This window comes from Somniosus microcephalus, chromosome 2 (assembly GCF_052327205.1).
Source record: "Somniosus microcephalus isolate GS21.2 chromosome 2, FLI_Smic_1.0, whole genome shotgun sequence".
NCBI classification, from domain to species: domain Eukaryota; kingdom Metazoa; phylum Chordata; class Chondrichthyes; order Squaliformes; family Somniosidae; genus Somniosus; species Somniosus microcephalus.
In genome coordinates, this window is record NC_140988.1 from 88,211,289 (window position 1) to 88,229,627 (window position 18,339).

Sequence of the window (18,339 nt, forward strand, 5' to 3'; positions counted from 1 at the left end):
GAGTACAAGTCTCATGTATTTGGAAAATGGAATAGCTCATTAGCCTGTCTTGAAGGACTCTTTCATTCAACTCTCCAAAGCAAAAGCCTTTTCTTTCCCTTCACTTTTTTCCCTCAGAATTTTTGCTTCCATTGTCTGTTAATGTTTTTGTTTCTTTTTGCCTGCTCTTTTTGTCAGCACAACCTCCTGTTCCTCATTCACAATTTTCCCATTTATTTCAATGTAGCTTTTTTGTGAAAACTTTCTTTAAATGTACTATGTGCTGGCTCCATTTTCTATCGCATAGGCATTCACTTCTATTAACTGAATTTGCTTTATAATTTACAATTTTATCTTAAATTGTACTATTATAAATTTTGTGTCTGCACTAGATACATTTTTCTTGTTCAGCATATGGGAAATTCCAAATGTGAGCTAATTTAGATACCTTATGAACCTTAGATAGATCCCGAACCAGCATTCTCTTGTGAACATGTTAGGAAAAGATTAATCTGATACTCTTTAGCTAATGCAGATTACAATGGCCCTGAAAATCCACAAGATAGAGCACCTCAGTTTGAATACCAAGATGCACATGTCCTGGACCTTTGCTACTGTCCCCATCAAAGTTTGCAGGATCAGAGGGAGGTCCCACAATTTATAAGCTTTTGCAGCATATCAGGGGCTCGCTCCCTCACTAAAGGGTCCAAAAAGTGTGGTTGAGGAGTGCTAGTGCTGGTCTTGGAATCAGAAGAAATCTGTAGGTGCTCCGATGGTCCCCTTACAAAGAATACTACTTATAAAATTTATGGCCAAATCTTCAGGGGTCCAGGTCTCGATCCCAGCTTGGATTCCCAGGTGGGCTCCCATCGGCCAGTGACCACTTCACCACCTGGGCGGTCATGTGGTGGAGTGGATCATCTTCCCAATGTAGACCCACCGATTCAATGGAATAAAACTCGGGCAGGTTCTACAACGAGCAAGAAATCCGCTTTGCCACGTTATCACCCAAGCAGTGAAGTTGAAAATTACCCCCAGTGTGTCATACCGTATCCCTCAAATAGGATCCTATGAGTTCCTATCAGAATCAGTCTCCAGAATTTTAGAAGAACTCTGGTACTGTTTCAGAGTTCTATTTTTAACTAATCAATTTGTGTAAAGTCAGGTTATCAGATGAACGTTATGATATTTCTTTCATAAATGTAATTAAGAAATACTATATATGCAAATATATGAATATATTTAGAAGCTAGATTAAACTTACACAATTCTTACAGAAAAATCCATTTTCATCAGCAAAGATTATTTAATATACATGTGTCCAGGCATGTTTTTTAACAAGAAATTCAGACTGGATAAGCAATCAGCTCATCTGGATACAGGAAATCCTATTGGCCCCAAAATTTCCTGTGGCAGGGCAACAAATGGCACCCAGTGTTAGTTAGACTTGCCCTTGCCCATTTAACGTTGAAAATATTTAGCACTGGAAGGTGCTGTAAGTACGAGATGGAAATGGTTTGGCGCCCTCTACAGGGCATCTGGGACATGCGTGAACAGGGCAAGCAACTGCATCTCCTTAACCAATCAGATTGAAGTATTCTGAAATTAACTGAGAAGTATAAATTAGAATGGGTGAATTCAATATCAAATCAGGCACAGAAAGAGAAATAAAGAGAGGGAAAAAAGATTGGATTAAGAGGGAGAGAAAAAAGACAGAAAGAAAAAGTAAATTTAAAAAAAAATTCTATTAACACTTATCTCGTTAAAAGGGTAATTAGACTTGAAATGACTTGACTTAACTTTCTGTGTCGGATTTAGATCATATCTACGATGCAAGAACAGGAACTTAACGCTGCTCAATGCAAAGCTAACAGCAGAGCTGTGCATCCCTACAGCAACTTTTCGATTTCTGCGTTTAATTGTGCATCTGCTCTTGTCTGAAGTTGCTGTGGCATTTGCCCATAAATAACGAGCGCTATTAGCCTTCCTGTTATTTTCACAGCAATGTTTGGGCCATTATCTATATAAATGCAGCCAAAAGCAATTTAAGTCAGTGAGCCAATCTGACCGAGGATTAGATGTCCCTTTTGCTCTCTTGCTTAGCAGCCACTATTTGAACTCTGAAATAACAACAGAAAATGCTGGAAAAACTCAGCATTTGAACTCTAATTGGCATAAAATGAAATCCACACATTTGTGAAGCCCTCACTATTGATTATGCATAAGACGTGTTAATAAATACTGTCTGTTCCAAATGAAAACTTGTTCATTAAAAGTTTGGTTAAGTCATAGGAAATTTATGGCTACTCATAAATTAGAAACTGCTTCTTTGAAATGCTGTTCCAATATTTCTGCAGCAATATTTTATATTTGTGTGTTGAAATTGAATTTTAGGTGTTTTGTATATAATAGAATAATATTGTCACTTTATTTTGATCTTTGGTGTTTCTAATACATAAAAATTAGTAAGTATTTCCCTCTAAAATATTAGGAACTAACACAATGATCTGGATTTTGCAGTCAGTGGTGAAGGAAAGGCACTCGCCGCTGACCTCGAAAAAAGCTGCCCACAAAGATTTAGCGGGCTCTAGAGTGTAGATTTCCTCTTTTCCAATGTCAGTTTCAATTTGGTGCCTTCTATAGGGGATCTGTGGCATCCAGCAACAGGGCAGGCAGCAGGCAGGCTGATCAGCCAATCAGATTAGAGAATTCTCACAGACAACAAAGCAGGAAGTAAAAAACAGGGAATATAGATCGCATTTAAATCATTGTACAGAAAGCGAAATAAAGATTGGGACATATACATGGGGTTAAGGGAGAAATGTAAATATCAGAAAAAAAATGTTTTTAAATATATTTATTTTATTAAAAATCTGTAATTTTTTTATGTTCTTCTGTGAGAATGAGGTCCACACTTGTAAAAATAATTTTTCAGTGCCAGAATGGTTGTTCAGCAGTAATTATGGCTTAGCACGCTGTTAAAAACTCAGTTACTTGTGACTGAACAAGGCTTAACATTTTCATTGTTTTTTACAGTGAGAATAGTGTGTAAATAGTTGAAGTTCACCACAAATCAGTGATTTCGAATGATTCCATCTGTGAAGACTGCAACGAAGGGACAATTCCCTCTGTGACACCCTGGTCCACTCCTCAATCACCCCAACACCCCCTCCCCTTCCCACGGTACCTTCCCGTGCAAGTGCAGGAGATGCAAAACCTGCCCTACCAATTCCTCCCTTCCCAATGCCCCAAACACTCCTTCCAGGTGAAACAACGATTTACTTGTACAGGTAGACTATCCTTTATCCGAACTTCCGAAAACCGAAAACCTCTAAAAACCGAAAGTTTTTTCGTTCAGCGTAAGTCGTGCGCACGACGCTGACCCCAGCCCCCGACCCCCCGCCGACCCCCCTGCCGACGCCGACCCCCGCCGACCCCCACCCCTGGCCCCCCGCCGACCCCCCCGCCGACACCGACCCCCGCCGACCCCCCCGCCGACGCCGACCCCCGCCCCGACTCCCCGCCGACCCCCCCGCCGACGCCCACCCCCGCCGACCCCCACCCCCGACCCCCCACCGACCCCCACCCCCGACAAATTTCCCAGTCTTATAAAATACCTTCTGAAATCCGAAATTTTCCGAAAACCGAAACACGGCTGGTCCCAAGGTTTTCGGATAAAGGATAGTCTACCTGTACTTCTTTCAATTTAGTATACTGTATTCGCTGCTCATGATCCAGTCTCCTCTACAGTGGGGAGACCAAACGCAGATTGGGTGATCACTTTGCTGAACACCTCTGTTCAGTCCACAAGTGTGACCCCGAGCTTCCGGTCACTTGCCCTTTTAATTCTCTCTCCCACTCCCACTTTAAACTCTCTGTTCTCGGCCTCCTAAACTGTTCCAAGGAAACTTGAGGAACAACATCTCATCTTTTGATTAGGCACTTTACAACCTTACAGACTCAACATTGAGTTCAATAATTTCAGATCATAACCAATGCTCCCATTTTTCAGACAGCAGGTGTTGGTAATGGTTCTGCTGCCATTTACAGCTCTAGGCCCACCTTCTGTTTCTTTACTTGTCCCATTACCAACCCCTTTTGCCTTGCACCATCATCCCTTTATTCACTTAATCCCTTTGCCCTATCACAGATCTTCCCTATTATTCTTTCCTCCCCTCCCCCTCCCCTTTCCCTGCCTCTATACTTTCTTAAAAACTGTTGCATCTCTAATTTTTTCCAGTTCTGACAAAAGGTCATTGACCTGAAACATTAACTTTATTTCTCTCTCCACAGATGCTGATTATTTCCAGCATTTTCTATTTTTATTTCAGATTTCCAAGATCCGCAGTATTTTGCTTTTGTGGCAGAGACTTGGAAGGAGGTTACATCCCTTTTTTTGCAGTTAGGGAAATAGATAACATCTAAACAAACAGAAAGTATGTTTGCTCTTAATAAGTAAAGGCAGGTACAGTGATATAGATAATGTGAAATGAATGCAGATGCTTCTCATAGAATGACAGCAGTGAATCTGCCCAAAAGCAGCTGAAATATTCAACAGTGCAGAGGCCGAGAACTAATTACCTTGAACTATGCTGCAAAGTTAAACCGCTGGTCTTTATTGGTAAGTCATACATGGTTGATTCAAATCAAATGATTTTGATTGGCTGGCCAACAGTGATAAATGAAGGCATAAGGGGCTAGAAATTCATTATAGCCGAGGAATGGGCGGTATCAGTAGAAAAGTTACATAAGAACATAAGAAATAGGAGCTGGAGTAGGCCATTTGGCCCTTGAGTCTGCTCCACCATTCAACAAGATCATGGCTGATCTTCTATCTCAACTCCCCCTTCCCGCACTATCCCCATATCCCTTAAGTCCCTTAGTTCCCAAAAATTGGAGAATTAGCGTCAGACGCAAATGCGTTAGACTGCACGAAAAATTCATGCTCACTGCTCAATAAAATGATTGGAGTCCCAAATCAAGTCTTAAAACCTAAGCTCATTGGCGTTAGATTTAAAGGGTGGACCAATATCAGATGCAGTCTAATCACAAATTATCATTGCCACAGACTTTTTTCACTACTTAAAGTGGAGGTTCATTGAAGCTGCAGCACCTCATTCTCAGCATTGCTGGCTGTGCAGCTGCCTCAGCAAGCAGAAGCAGGACAAGGAGAAGGAGCTGGAGAACTGAACCAAGTGTGCTCATGGCAGGTCCATGCCCCAGGGAGAGAGCCCACAGATTCTCCGATGAACCATTGGAGGCATTGGTTTTCGTAAAGGAGTGATGGAGGGTGGTGCTCTACCCGGCAAGTGGCAGGAGGCCCTTGCCACAAGTCTTCCACATCATGTGGAGGGAGGTAGCACAGCATATCTCGGGCAGCTCTGTGGTCCCCAGGACCCACACACAGTGCAGGAAGAAATTTAACAAGCTCACTCGGGAGGTCAGGGTGAGTCAATGCTTCAACGAATGCTACACAACCACCATCTGAACCACAATCTTCACACACTGCCCAAAGCACCACACCCTCAGCGCTCACCCACCAACAATCTCTACTGAGCAACACTCACACCCACATCTCACACCTTGCACACAATGGCAGCTATTCAACTTTGGCAGGCACATCACCCAAACACATTGCTCCACACTCACTCACACACTTTCCTTTCTCTTGCAGACCAAGGTGGCTCACAACAGGAGGGAGCAGGAGTGCACAGGCCGACACCCAGTCACTGCCTGCACTGGAGAATTGAGTGCTGCAATTCATTTGGCGCCAGGTGGTGGGCGCTGTGGCCACCGGCGACGTTGAACCTCTTGGAGACAACAACAGTATGTTCATCCCTACTCCTTCTACTCACATCCTACTTCTTCCTCACCCCACACGCGTTTCGCACTTTCCAGCTAATCATGCTGTATGCATGCATTTCTCCCTTCCGGCCTCCCTCCCCATACCTCACTTTACCCCGACTCTTGCGCCTTTATGCTTTCAGATAATGAGCAAACACCAGAGCATCCTGTCCCTGAGGGCACCATAGCAAGTGAGGGAGGAGAAGAGGAGGAGGAAGAACACACAGTGTCACTATATCTCTCACCCGCAGACACCAGCTCAGATACTGGCACTACGCGTTCTTTAGAGGCTAGTATCGTAACAGGATCTGTACAGGGTGAGGCACTGGGGACGAGTGGCCTGCAGCAAGTCCAGGGGGAAAGGGTAGCTCCCGGTCCAGCTCCCCGGAGGGTGAGTTCGCGCGCAAATTCTGCTGCACAGGACTCAGATGAGGACCTCGATGGGGTGGCCTTTAGAAGGAGGATGATGGGCATGCACACGGAGATGAGAGATGCAATGGTAAGGGTGCCTGATGTTAAATCCGTGAATCTTGATGTATGGTGTCATAGAAACATAGAAACATAGAGATAGGAACAGGAGTAGGCCATTCGGCCCTTCGAGCCTGCTCCGCCATTCAATGAGATCATGGCTGATCTTCGTCTGAGATCATAGCTGATCTTACCAGTTCAGTACCCCGTCCCCGCCTTTTCTCCGTAACCCTTAATCCCCTTAGCCTTCAGAAATATATCCAATTCTCTCTTGAAAATATTTATTGAATTAGCCTTCACAGCCCTCTGTGGCAGGGAATTCCACAGGCTCACCACTCTTTGAGTGAAGAAATTCTTCCTCATCTCTGTTTTAAATGATTTGCCCGCTATTTTTAGACTGTGGCCCCTGGTTCTGTGCTCCCCGGCCATTGGAAACATTCTCTCTGAATTCAGCCTGTCCAGGCCTGCCATAATTTTATATGTTTCGATGAGATCCCCTCTCAATCTTCTAAACTCCAGTGAGTACAAGCCCAAACTATTTAATCTCTCTTCGTAGGTCATTCCCGCCATTCCAGGTATCAGCCTGGTGAATCGCCGTTGCACTCTTTCCATGGCAAGAACATCCTTCCGCAGATGGGGCGACCAAAACTGTACACAATACTCCAGATGCGGTCTCACCAGCACCTTGTACAGCTGTAGTAAGGTATCCCTATTCCTATACTCGAACCCCCTTGATATGAAGGCCAACATACCATTTGCCTTCTTAATCGCCTGTTGCACCTGCATGCTCTCCTTCAGTGACTGGTGCACAAGAACACCCAGGTCCCTCTGCACTTCCCCATCTCCCAATCTATTGCCATTTAGATAATAATCTACCCTCCTGTTTTTACCCCCAAAGTGGATAACCTCGCATTTATCCACGTTATAGTGCATCTGCCACGTATCCGCCCATTCCCCCAACCTGTCCAAATCGCACTGTAGCCTCCTGACATCCTCATCAGAGCCCACCCCTCCTCCTAGTTTAGTGTCGTCAGCGAATTTGGAAATATTGCATCCAATTCCCTGATCCAGATCATTTATATATATTGTGAACAGCTGGGGTCCCAGGACAGATCCTTGCGGCACCCCGCTGGTCACTGCCTGCCACTCCGAAAACGAGCCGTTTATTCCAACTCTCTGTTTTCTATCCGCCAGCCAGTTCTCTATCCACGTTAATACTTTGCCCCCAATCCCATGAGCCTTAATTTTGCATGATAATCTTTTGTGTGGAACCTTATCAAAGGCTTTCTGGAAGTCAAGGTACACCACATCCACTGGCTCTCCCCCATCTATTTTACCAGTTACTTCCTCAAAAAATTCCAGCAGATTAGTCAAACACGATTTACCCTTTGTAAATCCATGTTGACTCTGTCCGATCCTTTCCCCATTTGTCAAGTGCTCCGCTATTTTATCCTTAATAATGGACTCTAGCATTTTGCCCACAACCGATGTAAGGCTTACTGGTCTATAATTCCCTGCTTTCTCTCTACCCCCCTTTTTAAATATTGGGGTAACATTAGCTACCCTCCAATCCACGGGTACTGTTCCCGAGTCAATGGAGTTCCGGAAGATGATCCTTAGAGCATCTGCTATCTCCAGGGCCACCTCCTTAAGTACCCTAGGATGTAGTTTATCAGGCCCCGGGGATTTGTCGGCCTTCAGTCCCCTCAACTTACCCAACACCATATCCCTAGAGATACTAATTTCTGTCAGCTCCTCCCTCTCATTAGTCCCTATGTTTGCCGATATTCCTGGGAGGTTATTTGTGTCCTCCTTTGTGAATACAGAACCAAAGTATGAGTTTAATTGGTCTGCCATTTCCTTATTCTCCATTATATATTCTCCCGAATCGGACTGCAAGGGACCGACTTGGGATTTTACCAGTCTTTTCCTCCTGATATACCGATAAAAGCTTTTGCAGTCTGTCTTTATGTTTGCTGCAAGTTTACTTTCGTATTCTATTTTCCCCTTCCTGATTAATCCCTTTGTCCTCTTTTGCTGTATCCTGTACTGCCCCCAATCTTCCGGTCTGGTGCTTTTTTTTGCCAGTTGATATGCCCTTTTTTTGATTTTATGCTGTCCCTAATTTCCCTCGTTATCCACGGTTGAGTCACCTTTTTAGGTTTATTTTTATGCCAAACCGGTATAAACATGTTCTGGAATTCTTCCATTCTATCTTTGAATGCTTGCCATTGTCTATCCACTGTCAATCCCCCCAGAAACACCACCCAATCAATCTTACCCAATTCCCGTCTCATACCCTCGTAATTCCCTTTATTTAAGTTCTGGACCTTAGTCTCTGATTCAATTTCCTCACTCTCCATCTCGACTGAGAGCTCGATCATATTATGATCGCTCTGACCCAAGGGGCCTCGTACAAGAAGATTGCTGATAAGTCCCTTCTCATTGCACAATACCCAGTCTAAAATGGCCTGATCTCGAGTCGGCTCCTCGACATATTGGTCCAGATAACCGTCCCGAAAACATTCCAGGAATTCCTCCTCCTCAGAATTTTTACTAATTTGGGTAGTCCAATCAATATGTAAATTAAAGTCACCCATGATGACAGCTGTGCTCTTATTGCACGCTTCTCTAATTTCCCTTTTTATGCCTTCCCTCACCTCCATATTACTATTTGGAGGCCTATATATCACACCCACTAACGTTTTCCTCCCCTTGCTATTTCTCATTTCTACCCATACAGATTCCGTTTCATCCGAGTTAATATCCTTCCTTTCCATTGCATTAATCCCCTCCTTTACCAGCAATGCTACCCCACCTCCCCTACCTTTTTGCCGATCCTTCCTAAATATTGTATATCCCTGGATGTTAAGTTCCCAGCCTTGCCCACCCTGCAGCCACGTTTCTGTAATCCCAATCAAATCATACTTGTTTACCTCTATTTCCACAACTAATTCATCCACCTTGTTCCTAATGCTTCTAGCATTAAGATACAAAGCCTTCAGGCTTGCTTTTTTCACACTCTCATTCCTTCAAGAAATAGACAGAGACTGCAGAGGAACAATCAACAGGTGTTTACTGGATGAGGGTTACTCTAAAACTAACAGTACAGATCCCTACTCAGGGTTTATATACAGGTGTGGTCACTGCCGGTACTACAGTATACAGGAGCTGTAAAAAGTAGTTCTCCCCTTAAAGGTACAAACACTACAATTCCTCCCCTTTTAGATTAACAGTACCATAACATTCATTTAACAATTAACACTTTTAACATGCAACATTAACTGAAAATAGTCCATTTATAAATTCAGTCTTTGGGGCGGCTTCCTGATCCTTTCTGGATAGCGCCTTTCCTGAGTGTCTTGCTCTTGGTGCGGAGGCGATTCTGCCCCCCTGTCGTTGGTTGGTTCATCAGCTTCCGATACTACTGTTTCTGGGGTAGATGCTACCTGTATGTCGGGTTCATTACCAGGTACACGAGACATGGGGTTGACTCATTCCTGTGACGCTAGGATCTGGTCGACATGGCGTCTCACAATGTTCTCCCCAACATTCACTGTGTACATTAATGGCCCCTGCCGTGTGCATATCATTCCTGGTTGCCATTTCTCTGTTCGGTAGTCGCGGGCCAAGGCTGGTTGCCCTACATTGAAGCTCCTTGTCGGCTTCTCATTGATGTGCTGGAATTGCTTAATCTCAACATTTCTTCGTACATTTCGTCTGAGCAAATCCAGACGAGATCTCAACCTTCGGTTAAAGAACATCATGGCCGGGGTCTGGTTGGTAACTGCATGTGTCGCATTTCTGTAGGCTAACAGGAAATTGTCCACATTATGCTGCAGTGGAATGTCGTCATCACACATGGTCCTTACTGCCTTTTTAAAGGTTTGTACGAACCTCTCAGCCAATCCATTTGTGGCTGGATGATACGGGGCGGATGTGTAATGCCTTACCCCATTCCTTTTCATAAATTTCCGAAACTCTTCGGACACAAACTGTGGTCCGTTATCAGAGCAAATCTGCTCTGGCAAGCCGTTCCTGGCAAATATGGTCCGTCGGACTGCAATCGTTTTCTCCGTGGTGGTGGAGGACATTTTGATCACCTCAGGCCATTTCGAGTGCGCATCCACGGCTATTAAAAACATTGTGTCCATGAATGGACCAGCAAAATCAATATGCACCCGTTGCCATGGAGAGGAGGGCCACTCCCATGGGTGTAGAGGGGCATGTGGTGGTGCATTTTGGACCTTCTGGCATCCTGAGCAGCTCTTTGTCAGGTCCTCGATTTGCTGATCGATCCCCGACCACCACACATAAGCCCTAGCAAGGCTTTTCATTTTCACCCCTCCCAGATGGCCTTCGTGAAGCTCATTGAACACTCTCTCCCTTAACTTGGGTGGAATTACCACTCGGGATCCACACATCAAGGTCCCCTGGCATACTGACAGCTGTTCTCTTCTGGATGAGAATGCTGGCAACAGTGAGTCGCCATGTGTTGGCCATCCCTTCACCGTCAAGTCATATACCCGAGACAGTGTCGGGTCATTTCGGGTCTACTCTATATCCGCGTTTGTTACTGGCAAGCGTTCAATTATAGTCGAATAAAATATTTCGACAGGGTCCACTGCTGGTGCTTCCTCCGCAGTAGGCAGTGGCAGGCGTGATAGCCCATCAGCGTTTCCATGCTGTTTTGTGCCCTTATACTCTATTTCATATTGGTTCGCCCCTAGAAAAAGGGACCATCTTTGTAGCCGTTGCGCAGTCATCACCGGAACGCCCTTCTTTGGATTAAAGATGGAGACAAGTGGTTGGTGGTCAGTCAGCAAGGTGAACTTCTGCCCGTGCAGATAGTGGTTGAACTTTTTCACTCCCCACACTAGGCTGAGGGCCTCCCTGTCAATCTGGGCGTAGTTATGCTCGGCTGAGGTTAGTGACCGAGACGCAAAGGCTACTAGCCTCTCCGAGCCGTCCGGGAATTTGTGCGACAGCACCGCTCCAATACCATAGGGTGATGCATCACACGCCAACCGAATTGGTAGTGCTGGGTTGAAATGAGCCAACACCTCTTTTGATGTGATCAATTCTTTGCACTTCTGGAAAGCTCGTTTACATTCGTCATTCCACTTCCATGGTACCCCCGTTTGCAGTAGGGTGTTCAGTGGGTGCAGTGCTGTAGACAAATTCGGCAAGAACTTATGGTAGTAGTTCACCAGCCCGAGGAACAACCTCAGTTGTGACACATTTTCCGGTGTTGGAGCCTTGACTACTGCCTCAATCTTTTCAGGGGACTTATGTAACCCCTCTTCATCAATAACGTGGCCACAATACGAGATCTGCTTCTGGAAAAACTCGCATTTGTGGCGATTAGCTTGGAGCCCATATTCCTTCAATCTAGTGAGCACCTGCTCCAGGTTGGCGAGGTGATCACTGTCATTTTCGCCCGTGACCAGGATGTCGTCCAAACAACACTGGGTCCCTGGAATCCCTTGCAGGACTTGATCCATTGCCCTTTGCCAAATAGCCGGAGCTGATGCTACCTCGAACACCAGCCGATTGTATTGGTAGAGACCTTTATGAGTGTTGATTGTGAGGTACTGTTTCGAGACTTCTTCTACCTCCATTTGCAGGTACGCCTGGGCCAGATCAATCTTAGTGAAGTGTTTTCCTCCAGATAGCGAGGCGAAAATATCTTCAATCCGCAGAAGCGGATATTGTACCGTGTGAAGGAGTGGGTTCACTGTCACCTTAAAGTCCCCACAGATGCGAACCTTCTTTGGGTCCCCAGGCGTATTACTCAACGACTTCTTCATTACAGGAACGATGGGTGTAGCCCACTCGCTCCAGTCCACTTTGGACAGTACTCCAGAATGTTCCAAACCTTCCAGCTCTGCTTCGACGGCTGGGCGGATCACATAAGGCACCGGTCTGGCCTTAAAAAACTTTGGACTTGCATTTTCCTCTATTTTGATCGTCGCTGTTATGCCTTTTAGTGTTCTGAGTCCCTCCTGGAATACTTCTTGTGCGTCAGTTAGCATTTTTGACAGTCGTCCAGGTGTGACGTCGTCATCCTTTTTGGCATCTACAGTCAGTGCTTTTATGGGATGCCAATCTAGCAGTATCTTCCGGATCCATTCACATCCTAGTAGTGGTGGTCCTCCATCTGGCAATACATATAGGTCCATTTTTGGTGTTTTCTTGCCGTTATATATAACGTTCACCCTTATTTTTCCTTTGGGGTAGGCTTTTTGCCCTGTCTACGTCTTCAAGACAATCTCTGTATCTCTCAAGGGTATATGTGAGAATAGCCGCTTGTAGTCCCTTCGGTTTATGACTGTTAGGGCTGATCCTGTGTCCAATTCCATTTTCACTTGGACTCTGTCTATCTTGAGCGTGACCCAGATAGTTTGGTGATCCTCCATTTTGATTACATTATGTAGTTTCAGACAACCCAGCTCCTTGCTTCCGGAGTCTGTATCACTTTTCTGTTCATCTGAACTACTCTCCGTCACCTTATGTACCTTTTGTACTTCTCCTGTGGAGATTTCTTGCTGTTGGTTTCCTTTCCCAACCTGCAGACTCTTGCTATGTGTCCTACTTTTCCACACTGTCTGCACACTTGGTCCTTGAACCAACAATCCTTATGGTCGTGTGTTGTTCTGCCGCAGCAATAACACTTCACTGCTCCATATGACATTTCATTTGTGCCATATTCTTGTGGTCTCCGTTGTATCTCTGCAGCACCCCGTGCGGCTGCTTCGTGTGATACTGCCATGCTGAAAGCCTTGTCCAGCGTAAGATCCTTTTCTGATAGAAGCCGTTTCTGGGTTCCTTCACTTTGAAGCCCACACACAAACTTGTCCCTTAAAGTATCTGCTAGTCCCGTTCCAAACTGGCAGTGTTTTGATAGCTTGCGCAGTTCCGTTAAATACTCAGCATTGCTTTCGTCTTTATGCTGGTTCCTTTTATGAAACTTAAATCTTTCTGCTATCAGCAGCGGTGTGGGGTTTAAGTGGTCCTGTAGGATTGCCACTATGCTTTCAAAATCCTTTTCCACTGGCTTCTCTGGGGTTACTAGGTTTCGCAGTAAGCCATACTTTTTGCACCCATGGAATTCAACAATACCAGTGCTTTCCTGGCATCTGGCACTTCATTCGCCTTGCAGTACACTTCTATGCGTTCTACATATGTCGCCCAATCTTCGACTTCATTGTCGAACGCTGTGACACTGCCACTCTTCGGCATCCCTGGGTGTGGTTAGACTGGCTAAAAATGGCGTCTCCCGCGCTCTCCCTTCTTCTCCGCTGCGGCTCAAATGGCGTCTCCCGTGCTTTCCTTTCTTCTCCCGCAGACGCTGCTCAGCCCTTGAACACCGACCGCGCTCTGCACGTTTTCCTGCGCGCCTCTCTCGTTGACGCCGCTCGGTCCTGAAGCCCGGCTGCACCCTGTGCGCTTTACCCTCTCTCTCTGCTCCCGTCGACGCTGCTTGGCCTTTTCCTGTGCCGTCGGTCGGCTCTAGCCGCCGCTGTGCGGGAAGGGTCTGCGCCGTACCTGTTGCCATCCCGCCTCACTGGAGTCTCCGCCGGATGGTCGACGCCTGTGTCTCTGGAATCGGCCTTCCTCTGCAGAGTTGCAGGTAGGTTCGAATCGCCTCGTCGCCAATGTTAAATCCGTGAATCTTGATGTATGGTGTCCTTCAAGAAATAGACAGAGACTGCAGAGGAACAATCAACAGGTGTTTACTGGATGAGGGTTACTCTAAAACTACAGTACAGATCCCTACTCAGGGTTTATATACAGGTGTGGTCACTGCCGGTACTACAGTATACAGGAGCTGTAAAAAGTAGTTCTCCCCTTAAAGGTACATACACTACACCCGAGAGCCTGTCGGCAATGGTAAGGAGCGTGAAGGAACCTGCCTCCAACATTGCACAAGGCTCTGCGCACACCAGTCTGCAAAGGATGGTAAGCTCCCAGAGAGACCGTAGAGACCCAGACCTGATGATACGTGTGATCTGGCAGCTTCCATTGCAGCACAGGCAGAAGTGACGCAACGTTATAGTGCTGTAATGGAGTCTATGTTTGGTGCCATTCAATCTCAGACTGCTCTCATGCAGTCTCAGCTTGATTCCACGCAAGCTCTGACTGCTGATATCGTGGCTGGGTCTACCACCATCGACCAGGGGTTTCACGGTTTTGCAGCAGGCCAGCAATCTGTGCGCCAACAGTTTGCTAGTGATGCTGAGGTGCTGCCCCAGGGGAGTGGCAGTGGGTCAGTGGAACAGAAAGCTGCTGTCCTCTCTCAGGATGAGAACATCCCTGCTCCCACCACTGCCACTTCGCCATTGCCCTTGTCGCTACCTGTCATCCAACCAGCCCAGACTGCTGCCGCCTATGCTGAGGTGGTGCAGTCTACAGCCGGGCCTTCCAGGTCCAGAGCTAGTCGAGGATGTCCTGCAAAGCCATCTGAAGTCTCCCGCACGGACACTCAACAGGCTTCCACCAGCCGTGCTGCAGCCACTGGGCCAACACTTTGTAGGAGCACTAAAGTAGGCAAAGGCACAGTAATGACAGGCACGAAGGGATTGCACAAGGGTGAAAAGTAATTATTTTTGGTGTAAGTATGTGGTCACTACTTTTTGATACATTTATTACTTCACTTACCATTCTTTTGTGGTTTCTCTCATTTCAGCTTTGCGATGGGAAATGGACTGCGAGAGGGATGGAATGATGGGATGTGGTGAGCAAAGGGGATCTGGGGTTCAAATCATCCTGGTGTGAGGCTGGAGATCTGTTTGGAGGAAGTGGCAGAGTTCTGTGACCATCTCCTTGGTGAAGCGGAGCTGTCTAATACACTGCTCCTCGCTTCATTGAAGGTAGGAGAAGTGCTCTTGGAATACCCTTAGAGGGTAATACCTCCTGGTGAGAGCCCTGATGTCCCTCCTCATTTCTCTGCGCACATGTTCCCGTATTTCTCGCTGCCTATGCTCTCTCCGCCGTAGATCCTGGAGGTTGAGGTGGCATGCCAGTACAGCCCCCATTAATATTACCAAATGTAGCAGCTTGAATCTTTGAAGAATAAAGGCTAAAAATTGAGTAGCGCCACGCTACCGTCGCTGGGGTGCTACTTTTAGCGCTCCTGCCCCTACAGTTGCTTAAAAACCTGTTACATCTCCAACTTTTCCAGTTCTGACAAAGAGTCATCGATCTGAAACATTAACACTATTTCTCTCCCCGCAGATGCTGCCTGGCCTCCTGAGTACTTCCAGCATTTTCTGTTTGTACTTCATCCACCCATCACGCCTGCTGACCCCCTGGAAAATTCTAAGATTCTAGATTTATGTAAGGCCAACTTAAATATGATGAGACGGAGACTGTCCACAGTAAACTGGGCAAATCTATTAACGGGTAAAATGACAGAAGATCAGTGGGCGGTGTTCAAAAAATAATTTAATGTGATACAGAACCTGTTTATACCCCTAAGAAACAGCAACAGCTTGTATTTATAAGAGGCAAGAGTTCTACTTACCAAAAACAGCCATGGATGACTAACGCGGTAACGGACAACATAAAACTAAAAGAAAAAGCATACAAAAACACAAAAAATAGCACAGATCCTGGCGAATGGGAAAGATACAAAGAACAGCAAAGGGTGACAAAACAGATAGTAAGAGCTACAAAAAGGGAGTATGAAAAGAAACTTGCAAGGGAAATCAAAATCAACACAAAGAATTTTTACAATTATATTAGGGAAAAGAGGGTGGTCAGGAGCAATGTGGGCCCCTTGAAAACTGATAACAGTGATATTGTCAATGATAATAGGGAAATGGTGGACATATTGAATAGCTACTTTGTGTCAGTATTTACAGTGGAGGAAGAGGATAGCATGCTGGAAATCGCAAGAAAACTAATATTGAATTAGGGACAGGGACTCAACAAAATTAATGTAAGCAAAATAACGGTAATGAAGAAAATAATGACACTAAAGAGTGACTCATCCCCAGGACCAGATGGTTTCCATCCCACAGTTTTAAAGGAAGTAGGTGAGCACATTGCAGATGCCCTAACTATGATCTTCCAAAGTTCTCTCGATTCAGGAACTATTCCTTTAGATTGGAAAATTGGGCATGTCACTCCGCTATTTAAGAATGGTGAGAGAGGGAAACCAAGGAATTATAGACCAGTTAGATTAACATCTGTTGTCGGGAAATTACTAGAGTCTATAATTAAGGATAGGGTGACTGAACACCTTGAAAATTTTCAGCTGATCAGAGAGAGCCAGCATGGATTTGTAAAGGGTATGTCATGCCTGACAAACCTGATTGAATTTTTTGAAGAGGTGACTAAAGTAGTGGACATTGGATTATCTATGGATGTTATTTATATGGGCTTCCAGAAGGCATTTGATAAAGTCCCTCATAAGAGACTGTTAACTAAAGTTGAAGCCCATGGAATTGAAGGCAAATTATTGACCTGGTTAGGAAATTGGCTGAGCGGCAGGAGACAGAGAGTGGGAAAATGGGCAGGTGCGCTAATTAGCAGGATGTGACTAGTGGCGTCCCACAGTGATCTGTGTTGGGGCCTCAACTATTCACTGTGTTTATTAACGACTTAGATGATGGGATAGAAAGCCACATAGCCAAATTTGCTGATGACACAAAGATAGGCAGTATTGTAGGCAGTGTAGATGAAAGCATAAAATTACAAAGCGATATTGATAGATTAAGTGAATTGCAAAACTGTGGCAAATGGATTTCAATGTAGGCAAATATGAGGTCATCCACTTTGGACCTAAAAAGGATAGAACAGGGTACTTTCTAAACGGCTAATGGAATGTTGGCCTTTATATCTAGAGGACTAGAATACAAGAGGGTAGAAGTTATGCTACAGTTATACATAGCCCTGGTTAGACCACACCTGGAGTACTGTGCACAGTTCTGGGCACCACACCTTAGGAATTATATATAGAGCCAGACCTTTCAGGAGTGAAATTAGGAAACAGTTCCATACACAAAGAGTTGTAGAAAGTTTGGAACTCTCTTCCCCAAATGGTAATTGCTGCTGGGTCAATTGTTAATTTCAAATTTGAAATTAATAGATTGGTGTTAACCAATGGTATTAAGTGATATGAGGCAAAGGTGGGTATATGGAATTAGGTTGGAGATCAGCCATGACCTAATTGAATGGATCGAGGGGCTAAATGGCCTACTCCTATGTTCCTAAGTTACGGAAGTGGCAAGCCAAAGCCAAGTGTCTCCCCATGGAGAGTGGAGGGAAATGTAAAGGAATGTCACCAATAGACTGCTTTCGCAGATCTCACAGTGATCGGCAGAATGATATTGGCTGAAGCCTGACAACAGATCACCGACCGTCCACCTGACTGATGTTAGTGCGTGGCTTACATGACAGGAGGAAAGGAATATTAAAATAACTTTTGCATAAAAAAATAAGTTAACTATGATTAATTGGTAGCCCTAGTTGTTAAACATTCCGAAGCATTACTGATGCCTACAAAATTGACCCTTGGTGGTACAGCATCTTACACATTGACATCCCAAACTTCATCATGCCCAGCATGACAATTGTTACTATTGGCTCCCCTAATGCAATACGAGTTAATGTCAAGATAATAATATTAAATGGTTTACATTTAACTTATCTTGTGATTCCACTTAAAAGGGAATGAAAAATGCCATAACAGAACATAAAATTATATTTTTTATCGAATTCATACTGAGTAAATATTGGTAAGTTAAAAGGAGTTCTGGTAAGATTCTTTTTACTGAAATCAGTAATCAAATCAGCTGAAATACCCTGGTTGGCTTGGAAGTGATGGATTGCTTCTCAATCAGGATAACTCATCCCTTCAGGTCTGTGACAGACTGGAGCTCTGGAGCAATGTAACGACTTGATATAAATCACAGGAACCTTAACATGCAGCAGGATTTTAATCATCAAAACATCAACATACTGTGCCAAAATTACAGATGGCTTTGGCAGTAAGGAAAGGCATCCATGAGTGATGGTAACATTTCCTTACTTATGTATAGA